The sequence below is a fragment of the Furipterus horrens genome, unplaced genomic scaffold (assembly GCF_987537825.1).
Source record: "Furipterus horrens unplaced genomic scaffold, mFurHor1.1.pri manual_scaffold_1, whole genome shotgun sequence".
In the NCBI taxonomy this organism is placed as follows: domain Eukaryota; kingdom Metazoa; phylum Chordata; class Mammalia; order Chiroptera; family Furipteridae; genus Furipterus; species Furipterus horrens.
Window position 1 is genome coordinate 23,989,617 of NW_028327171.1, and position 11,291 is coordinate 24,000,907.

Genomic DNA, 11,291 nt, shown 5'->3' on the forward strand with positions numbered 1-11,291 from the left:
AATTGCATGTTTTCCCCCTTGCATAGGCAGCCGGGTCTTGCCTTTTCCTTTCTGTCCAGCAGCCAGTTTCATCCTAAGGGTCTGTCCTACCACCATAGCCCTCTCTCCCTAATAGAGAGCTGCAGGTCCCCATTTATTCTGTTTTCCTTGAAGCACTTCATAGCAGATCAGCCATGTGTCCACTACTGGGACAGTTTTTGGAGATGTGTCCGGAAGTTGGACATGTATGGCTAGGAATTAAAGCCAGTGCCAATTTAATAAGCTAAATGAACAGGGGAGCAATTTTTAACACAATTCCTGTTGAGTTCTATTTTTCAGCTGTTTTAGACTTAAATAGGCATGCTGATTTCAAAACTGCAGTTAGTTTTCTTCTATCACGTCAAGTTTTTCTGTGCAGCTTATCTTAATGTGACCACTCTAGGCTAGATCAAGCCTGGATTGAGGGAAGCACTAGTGCTGTCTTATTGGCTGAGAGCAAACTTCCCTCGAGTGGGAAGAGGTGGGGGGAATGACCTTGGAGACCAGCAACAGATCTATACTTGTCTGGGCTATTCAGTTACACATGAGACAGTGTGGTGAGAGGTTGCTCTATATAGTGAATCGTATTCCAAAGTGTAGTCTGAGTTCTTGTCTGTATAGAAAGAGTTGGCAGAATTTATTTTTTTATTTACATACACACTTATTTCTTTTCCTTCAGATCATGTCTGCCTCTGCTATATCTCATCATAAGTGCCTAAACAACCCTGATCCATTTTGTTATATCAGTGGCAGTTTCACCATTCCCAAAGGACAAACATTGGCGCACTTGTCAGGCAAGCCTATTTTGCATATTTTAAAGTAAAACTTGGTGATCAAGATAAGTCTTGGGCCCCTCACAAGGTGTGCAAGCAGTTGATGAAGGGAACACATGATAAATTGCCATTTGCTATGTCTATGGTTTGGCGAGCCCAGAGATCATTCCCTTGACTGTTACTTTTGTATAGTGAAAACATCAGGATATAACAAGAAAAATAAATGTAAAATAGAGTAGCCTAGTCTACCATCAGCTGTATGCCCAGTGCTTCATTCAGATGAAATCCCAGTGCCAGTTTTCATTGAACTACCCTCTTTTGAAAGACAGGAGTATGGTGAAGAACTAAGTGACAGCAACGATGAAGATTTTGAAATTGAATATGACTCAGTTTGTAAGGGATTTGATCAGCATGAGTTGAATGATTTGGCACGAGATTTGGGACTATCCAAAAAGGCTTCAGAACTCCTAGCATCAAGACTGCATGAGAAAAATTTGCTTGAAAAAGGAGCAAAGGTATCCTACTTTTGATCAAGAGAAAGTGCATTTCTGCAGTACTTTCGAAGTGATGGTGGCTTTGTGTATTGCCATAACATACATGGTTTAATGGAGGAATTGGGAATTCCAATCTATAATGCAAATGAATGGCAACTGTTCATCGATATCTCAAAGCGGAACTTGATGTGTGTCCTTCTCCACACGACAATTTATTTGGTGCAGTCCCAATTGGCCATTCAGTTTGTTTTTGTGGAGAATATGAAGACAGAGAGTCACTAATCTGTTGCAATATCACAAGCACAATTGGATCATCTGTGTTGACCTTAAAATGGGCTGCTTCCTTCTTGGTCAGCAACGTGGACACATCAGGTATCGCTGTTTTCTGTGTATGTGGGACAGCAGAGCTTGTGAGAATCATTGGGTGGGGTCGAATTGACCTCCAAGATCTGACCTCAAACCTGGTGATTGAAACATTCTACATGAGCCACTTGTTGACAGAAAAAACATTATAATCCTACCTCTGCACATAAAACTGGGTCTCATGAAGCAATTTGTTAAGGCTTTGCCAACTGAAGGAGACTGTTTCAAGTATCTCATGTTGCATTTCCTAGTCTGTTGTTTGAAAATATAAAATACCTTATTATGTATGTTTGGTAGCAGAACTTTACTACTTGTACACAATTTGACTTACAGTAACATAGAGCCTTTATATGAATAACTAAATAAACAGTATATTCCAATAATTTTTTAAAATTTTCCTTTGTGTGTACATTTTGTATGATTTTTTGGGACAAAGGGAGGGTATCCTGTACCTTAAAACATTGATGTGATAGAGAAAAACTGGGGTCATTTTTGGAATCAGATGCCAAAAGTTAGTCAAAAACAAGTGTTAGATCTAACTCAATGAAAATTGTGTTCCCCAGTGCTATAAAACCAACAAAACCACAGGTTTGCTTTGGGAGCTAGCTTAAAGTTAGTATCTATTTCTCTCTTCTTTTTCATGCAGGACATAAAGTCCAAAGAGGGGGTACAAATAGTCGATACTCAATATTAGCTGATTGCAAATGATCCAGTCAAGCCAGTCCTTGGATGGATTCATTTTTTATGATATTTAATATCAGAAATTGACCAACTAGTTTGAGAAGCTTTGAAATAGAGAACTAGACAAAAGAAAAGGTAAAAGCCCCAATCTTTCACCAAAATTATCCAATTGCCTTCCTCAGAGGCAACAGGATGATGTCTATCTTTCCAGATATATACATATCTCTATATAATATATACAAATTGTTAATTTCATGTAAAATGGAGCACCCTATGCATATCCAACATGGTGTGGAATGGTTCTTTTATAATATCCGGTAAAGATGAATTGTTACTAAAATGAAGATTTTAAATACATTGCAAATACAAGCCTGAATTGCTTATTATTAGATTCAACAAAGTTATTCTATCAAATTGCCATAACAATTTCTAGATATTTACTCTCAGTCTCTGTTCTTAATCTCACCAAGGACCCATAACAGAGAGTTCAGAGTTCGGTGCTTGTCTGTGGGCCACTCTATGAGTCGTATTGTTACCGGAGAAACTCCTAGAAACTCAGTTCTTCTCACCAACACAGTAAAGAATTACAGATCAGTGAGTCTATTATTGTGCAAGCAGCAGGGTTGAACTGGTGATACGTTTTCACGGGAGAGAACGGGCCTTGCCAAGGTGGGAGAGAGAAAAGAACAAGGGTGGCAAGGGCAGGGGCAGAAACGGCAAGAACCAGAGCCAGAGGCAAAGCCAGTGTGGACTGAGGCTGGGCGGCCAAAGAGAGTGCATCAGTCCTTGGTTCTGAAGACTTACACAGTGGGTGGGATGGGGGAAGGTAGAGAAGTTACATATTGATCGACAGGTAAAGGTGGTGCTAGCTTTCCAGGACAGGGTTTTGAATACCCGAAGGTGTCAACGGACTTTTTCCTTTAGGCCCCGTGGGCCCTTTCTGGCCTTTCAGGCCTTGGGATAAAAGCACAGTTTCAAAGCTTTCTTTCCCAGACAATGGGAAGGATACATAGAACTTCAAGGGCTGCTGAGTCAGTGGGTGGGACATGTATCCCTCCTCCTCCTTGCCTTGGTTTGCTATCTATCCTAACAGTATTCTTCTTAGAATTTTTAAAATAATGATCATATATTACTTGTACAATTGCAATTAATTATTTTTTTAAATTTCCAATTCAGTCTGATAATAATAGAAATACGTTCAAGGTACAAAAATGGTATCTAGGATGGGTTAATTTTATAAACAAGCAAACAAGGTGGCAAAGAGGAGGTGATGTGTGATCTGGGTTTTAAAGGCTACATAGGCATTTGTCAGAAGAATAAATGTGGAAGAGCATTTTAGCCACAGAGGAAATAGGAGTGAGGGCAGGGAAGACATCTATTGTTTTAGCTCATTCAGTATTCAATTGCCCTCTTGTTTTACCTTGGTGACCCTTCTCTAACCTGTGTAGGTGGTTGGGGAGGGGCTGACCTTTTCTCCAGCTCAGGACCTAATCAGCATCTCCCATCCCCCTTCACTTCCTTCCAGTGATTAATTAGTTCAGAAGGGCAATCAAATCCGGGACTTTTTGCTGGAACTTTGGCCAGGGAAGGGGAGAGAAGTGCTTGTAGCCACTGCCATTGCTGAATGGAGGATGTAAGCTTGAAACCAGAAATGCCGGTGTTCTTGCTGCCTGGCATCTACCAGAACCAATAAGCAAAGACAGGGATTGAATCTTTATAGGAGGCGATCTGAGAAGACAGTGGGTTTGTACCCTAACAGACTGTCTTTAAATTCCATTATAAATGAACCCTTTATATAAGGAGAAGAAAAGTGTAAGTAAGGGATTTGGAATTCAGGGAAAAGGTTAATTGGATAAAAGCTGCAGCGTTCCTTCATCTGTGTCCTGGGTAGGGGTCTTTGTGCCCTGGGCGGTGGTCTTCGTGTCCTGGGCATTGGTCGCTTCATTCTGGAGCACAGTGGCTCAGATACCATCTTGGCTGCTTGCAGTCCTCCTGAGGCACGAAGGTGGAACTGCTTATGGTTTTCTGAAATCAAGGTGGCTCTTAACTGTAGTTCCTGCAACAATAACTTTTTACATGGTCTTGGCAGGGCGACTGTAGTGAGGATCCTCGCAGCCACACGCATGTATTTTCATTTGCTTTGGTCACCCTTATCTAAAGATAATTTCTTAGTGCATAAGTGTTTTGCCATCACAGCTCAGACTGGCTGGATGCCACCTTTGTTAACTTCATGTCTATATACAGGCCCTTGCTGTTCAAGGGGTGCGGATGATATTGATTCTCCAAGTTCTCACCAGCCGCAGGACAAGAGTGAAGGCAAATGATCCCTTGGACCCTGTGACTCCCCTGTTCTCATCACTCAGTGCCACAAGAATTGTAAGACAAATCCTGTTGTTCCCATCCTCACCCGCAGGAGTGAGATTAAACTGGTATGATTCATCCTCCAATGCTCCACTGTCGTTTAACAGTCTCCGCAAATCCAAAGTAAACTTAGCTGGAGTTGAAATTCTGTGCTGATACATACATACATCAATTACTAAGCATATTAGCTGTTACCTGAAACTAAAATTTTCCAACATTTGAGTTCCCCATCAAGCTCAGAGTTACAGACTGACCTCTTAACACTGGAGAAGAGAACCAGTTTGAGAATGGAGCCCACAGAGAAGAAAAGTAATCAGAGGTAGAAACCCAGTCCAGTGACTTCATTTATGGCCCTGTAGGTAGCCACACCCTACCTTCTATCCCCAGGATTTTCAGTTTCATTAACAATATTGGGTTGGCCAAAAGGTTCATTTGTTTTTTTCCATAAGATGGCTCTAGTAGCACAGAGTTGTCTTTAATTCATTCGAAACAATTCTGTTATATTGCATTGTGACAGCTGTCAAATCAGCGTGCATTTTTAAAAAAAACTTAATCAAATTGGTGAATTTTTATGTAGCCATTTTAATACTGAAGATGAAAAAAATATGCAACATTTCGGCATATTATGCTTTATTATTTCAAGAAAGGTAAAAACATAACTGAACCTTTAAAGAAGGTTTGTGCAGTGTATAGAGAAGGTGCTGTGACTGATCAAATGTGTCGAAAATGGTTTCCGAAGTTTTGTGCTGGAAATTTCTCGCTGGATGATACTTCATGGTTGGGTAGACCAACTGAAGTTGATAGTGATCAAATCGAGACATTAATTGTGGGAGAGCGCTGACATATTCAAAATATCCAAATCAATAGTTATTGATGAAAATAAAAAATGTGTCATTTATTTTTTGGCCAACCCAATAACTTCCTTTTTATTCATTTACTCTTAAACCCACCCTAACTGAAAGACATCTTAGGTATAAGACTTGGGTTATGGAAATTCAGGCTAAATTTCAGCAAGTCCCCAATAAATCTGCTGCCCCCAGTAACTGCTGATGCCAGTAACTGCCTATGCCCTGTGGTTATCCTGTTTAACAAAAATATCTTTTTCTGCTGACAAGATTTTAGCAACTTCCCTGGCTCAGAGCCTACTTCCCTATCAATCACCAGCTCTGTCTGGACTTTTGAAAGTTCCACCAATTCTCCCACCCCTTGAAAACCCCACTCTGTTGCTGCTTGGCACTGCAGTCTGCTCGGACTCAGCCCACCTGCTTAAGCATCCTTCAATAAAGGCTTTGAACTGGTCCACCCTACTTCTCTCTTCTTCTGGGCACAAATCTAACAACTTACACAAGAAATATTATGGTGTGATAGAATATTGGGTGTATGTGCACACACTAGGGACTAATGAGCTGCAAAGGTGGGCAGGGGCTAAAATATGAAGGGCTGAGGAACAGGCTCTCATTTCTGGAGGCGTCCAGGAGCTCTGGAGGATGTAAAGCAATGATTACCTCAACAAGAAAATCAAGAGCTATAAATCAGAAATTCTAATATTAAGAACATTAACTTCCTCAAGTTTTTCTAGTGGTTTCAGTTTTCCCTCCAGGCAATTAAAAACAAAAAAGATGTGCAGGTACCTGAAAATAACATTTTAAAAAATGATTCTGTTTTCTTGTTAAGGATTAATAGTGAATTTAATTTTAAGAAATGAAATAGCTGACCCTGTTTAGTACTGTTTTCATTTATAATAAAAATTCAATGCAAGCAGATAAGTCAATGCAGAAACCTTACAAATAATAAGACTCAGCTTTTTTGAAGCTCCCTACACATTTAATTAGTTTTCTCAGTGGGACCAGAAAGTAATTCTGGGAATCTGAGGATCACATTAGCCGTTTTGAACATTATAAAACAACCTTCCCTGCATAGAGATGACATGCCATGTCTCTTAAATCTAGAACAATTCCCTAGGGTTTTTGTCTTTTATGATATATATTTTTAAAAGATTTTATTTATTTATTTTTAGAGAGAGGGGAATGGAGGAAGAAAGAGAGAGAAACGTCAATGTGTGGTTGCCTCTAGTGCACCCCCCAACTGGGGACCTGGCCTGCAACCCAGGCATGTGCTCTTGTAACAGAGTGAAAGGGGGTTCTTTAACGTGGCACCTTGGTGTAAAACCCAACAACTAGTGTTGAGGAAAACAGGTCTTTATTAACAATATTCCAACCTGGGGAGGGCTGTGAGCACTCCTGCTCAGAGCCCTGTTCTCCCACGGGACCCAGCACTTCCCTTGTTCCCCAAAAGATTATAAGCCAAAAACATGCCCAGAAGTTCCCCATCCCTTATCTGTCAGCTCTCTCCTTTAGGTTCTGGGGTACGATGTCATCAGGCTCCGTATAACAGTCCAGGAAAACATGTGCCGTGTTGCACTGGATCACGCATGGTTCTTTCTCTGCCCTTTCAAAGTCTTATGGATCTCTCTTCCCTCCTTGCAAACCGCGTGGAACACTCCTCTCTGCAAACTGCGTGGTTCTCCCTACTCTACCCCCTTGTAAACTGTGTGGAACTCTCTACTCTACCTCCTTGCAAACCGTATGTGTCACTCTCCAAAATGGCTGCCGCCTTAATTTTTAAGTCCCTGACTGTGGCCTGTGATGCAGTGGGTGTGGTAACCTGTTCTGACCATTCACAGAACCTTGTGCAGGCCCTGTATGCTCTTTCCTCACCATTCCATAGTCAAAACCCTTCCCATCTCCTTGGGGCCTTGGAAGAACCAAAGCCATTTGCATAACAAAGACACTAGCTACCAGCCATAGACATGCAAAGGCATCTTGAAAGCTGTCCCCTTCCCTCATCCCCTAACCACAGGCTCTGGGGAATTTTGGAGACCCTTCTCTGTAACACCCTGATTGGGAATTGAACTGGTGACCCTTTGGTTTACAGGCCCTTGCTCAATCCACTGAGCCACACCAGCCAGGGCCTTTTATGATATTTTTAATGATTTCCAGCCAACTATTTTGCAGCATGTCCCTCAGTTTGGATTTGTCTGATTGTGTCATTATGTTTAGATTCAGGTTAAACATTTTCAGGAATACTCCAGGACGATGTTGTATCCTTCTCCGATCTTGACATCAAGGGGCACATAATGTCCTATTACCATCCAAGTTTTGATACATTTTGATCATTTGGTTACCGTGGGGCCCACCAGATTTACCCATTGTAAAGCCCCATTTACCCCTTTGTAATCAATAAGTACCCTGTAGAATGACTCTTTGACAATAAAATAGCATTCTTAATAACACCTCATGTATATTGTTTCAAAGATGAAAAATCATCCATAATCTATCCTTGTAGAGATGGAAGGAGACATTTCAGCCTCTAGTGATCAGTACCCACTAAACATTGTTATGCTAGGTGTTAAGATAAAAGTGGTAGGAGCCTAAAGAAAAGTCTTTCAATGGTCTTTTGGCCATTTCAAAAGAACTTAGGAAATGTAACAGTCAATTCATTAGAAAGAAACATCTGAGAAGAACCACAAAAAAAGACCAAAGTGGTAAAGACTGACCCACAAACACAGTACAGTATTCCCTCACTTATCACGGGATAAGTGACACGTCCACTCCCCCGCCCCCCTGCAATAGGTGCAAATCCGCGAAGTAGGAACCTTACATTTATTTTAGTATTTATATATATTTTAAGGCTTTATAAACCCTTCCCGCACACTTATAAACCATTCCCAGTCCCTTATTAACCTTTCCCACTCCCTTATCAACCTTTTCCACACTTCTATAGACACTACTTATGTTCTTAAACATATTCTACACTCTTAAACCTAGGTAATTTTAACAACATACATATACAGTACTGCAAAATCCCACAATATAGTGAAAAATCTGCAATAAATAATTAAATATAATATTTTAAAAAATCCTGCGATAAGTGAGGCCGCAGTAAGTGAACCGCAATATAGAGAGTGACTACTGTACATTAAATCCTAAAACAAAGGGCAAAATATCATAGGAGAATTCAGGAGCGTTACAAAAATCACATTAAATGTGACAAATGACTTGACCAAGATTTTGAAGCAGCAGGGATGAGATTAGAACTCTCTTTCTGATGCCCAGTCCACTATTCCTTCCATGACAGTATCCAAAGGCAGTACTGGTTCTCCAGGACACATGTTAACATTTCTCATTAATGAAAATAACCCATGATCTTACTATGTAACTAAAAAACAAACTTTTCCTGCCCCACCTTAAAGTGCTTTAGAGGATACTTTATTTGGATTGATTTAAATTATGTACATTGTGACATTAAACTCACTGGAGACCCATTCTAGTCACTTTTTAACTCAGGGAAAGGTGTCCTCACAATGCTGGTGACACACACACACACGCACACGCTGCATAACGACATTACTCATCTGCCCCACCTTAAAACTACCACAGTACAAGATTTTTTTTATTCACAAATATGAAAACATTCCAGAGGCATCTTGACTCCTACTACCTGAGAGTAACTATTTGCAGTTGGTACATAATTCCTTAACAATGGACAGTGTTTTCGTTTGTGTCACCGGAGTCTCACTCCGAAAAATGAGGAGCAGGGATCAGTGTGAGATGTCAGCTGGATTACTAATTATTTTGCCTTTAGATTTAGTATCTAGTGTATACTTAATTTTCAGAATAGAAAAATAAGAATAGTCTAACACATACATTCACTCAGTTTATATCCATTCATTGTATCTTAGTGGAACTATCGCAGGTTCAAAAGTAAAAGCTGGGTCTGGAGGTGAGCTGTTTTAGACATTGTTTTGGAGAAGCATGTGATTTGTTTTGATCTGTTGACACTTAAAAGCCCAACCTGGCTTCTCCCCTGGGCGGAGCAAATTCAGGGAGAAATAAATAGTTGCAGGGAAGACAAAAGCTGGAGAAGCTGGATTCTACCCCCTCAGTAGTTCCACTATTTTTAAACGTTAAGGCCACAATGTCATTTGCATTTTGCTCACCCTGCACCTTCTCAGTAAGTCACGTCATTAACACCGTGGTTGCTTTGTGTGATTTATTTAAACAGGTATTAGGACATTTACAAGTTTTACGTAAGAACTCTGGCGTGAACTCACTCACAAGCTGATAAAGGGCCATTGCAGATTTAGAGGCAGACTTCCCAGAAGGCTAGCTACACGGTGGGGGAAGTGACCGAAGGGGGCTGGTCAGGTGGGGAGTCCTGTTCCCCTTTCAACAATCTCAGCGACAGTCTGGTGCCCACACCCGGCCAAAGTGATCTGCGTGTACTTCCCAGGCCCGGGTGCCCCCGCCAAGCCTCAAGGGACTAGGCCCGGGGACAACTACGTTCGGCTAGGACAGAGAACACGGGCCAGACCTGGCTGGGCTGCCGTGGGCTGTAAAGGGAGAAAAGATTTCGCAACGACCAAGAGAGGAGCGCGATCTCTCAGTCATTTCTCGAAAGCTTGGAGCCTACCCGGACGCAGGGGCTGCCGGGAAGAGCCGTGCACAAGCCGGAACAGCTGCCAGTCAAGGCCAGACAGCGCAGGCGCAATACGCTTTTACTGTCTTGGCTGCAGTTGAGCGGCTCCCTCCGCCAGCAGCCGGATCTAATTTGTTGGCCTTCCCGGTCCGCTGTCCCACAGACCCTGCGCCGCTGTGACGTAGGGGGCTCGCTGCTTTTGCCCCGCGGTGCCGGCCTCTGTGACAGCGGGACAGAACCCTCCCACCTACTCTTGCTCCGAGAGAGCTTGTGGGGCAGGCGGGATTGGGAGGGTGCCTGCCCTTGCCTGGTTGGAACCTCCTTTGTAAAGGAAACGCCTTCTGTAATTTCCTAAGACTTCAAGCGAAGGCTGTGACCTGTGCCCATTTCCTAATAAGGGTGAAAGCGAGGGCAACTCTTCCCTAGCTCATTTCCTTCCTTGCTGGGAGTTCAGTTGAAAGTACACCGCAGAATGTGTCACTACTCGGTATTATTTGAAAGTTTCTGCTTGTTTTTATGTGTTCTCTTAGTGTGTAGACTGGAAGAGTGGCATCTATAAAATGGCAACTTTGTATGTGGTGGCTGGGATAAGTAGTATCTATTCTGGCTTGATGAAATTAATATAATTTTAATTTAATTTAAATGTAGTTTTTGTTTGAATTATCCAGGAGTGGCATCTTGAAAGGCTGCATACTGAAAGCATTTAAAGAGCTTAGAGGAGTGATCGTTTTTTAAGCTATTTAAAGCCCAAATGAAAATTAAGGTGTATTAGAAATAAAATAAGAATTAAACTAACAAAGGGCGAAGGTTCTGTTTGCTTTACAGATAATGAAATAGGTCCAAAGATTGCTGTGACTTGCCTAAGAAGGGTGGACTGCAGGCCACTGCTTTCCACATGTCCTTTCTCCGGCCAGCTTGACTCGGGCTGTTTTTAGCAATAGGCTGGGCCTGGGCAGGTATTGCTCCTTTCTTGCCTTCTTCCCTCACTTTTCCCCCAGCTCTCATTTCCGGGATTCTGGTTCCCTTCCTGAGTTATCTTGCTGTGCCTGTTTAACTTCGTGTTTTCTTGATAGCTGAACCAGCCTTTAGAAACTTCCTTTTCTTTAAATGTCTCTTCCACAAA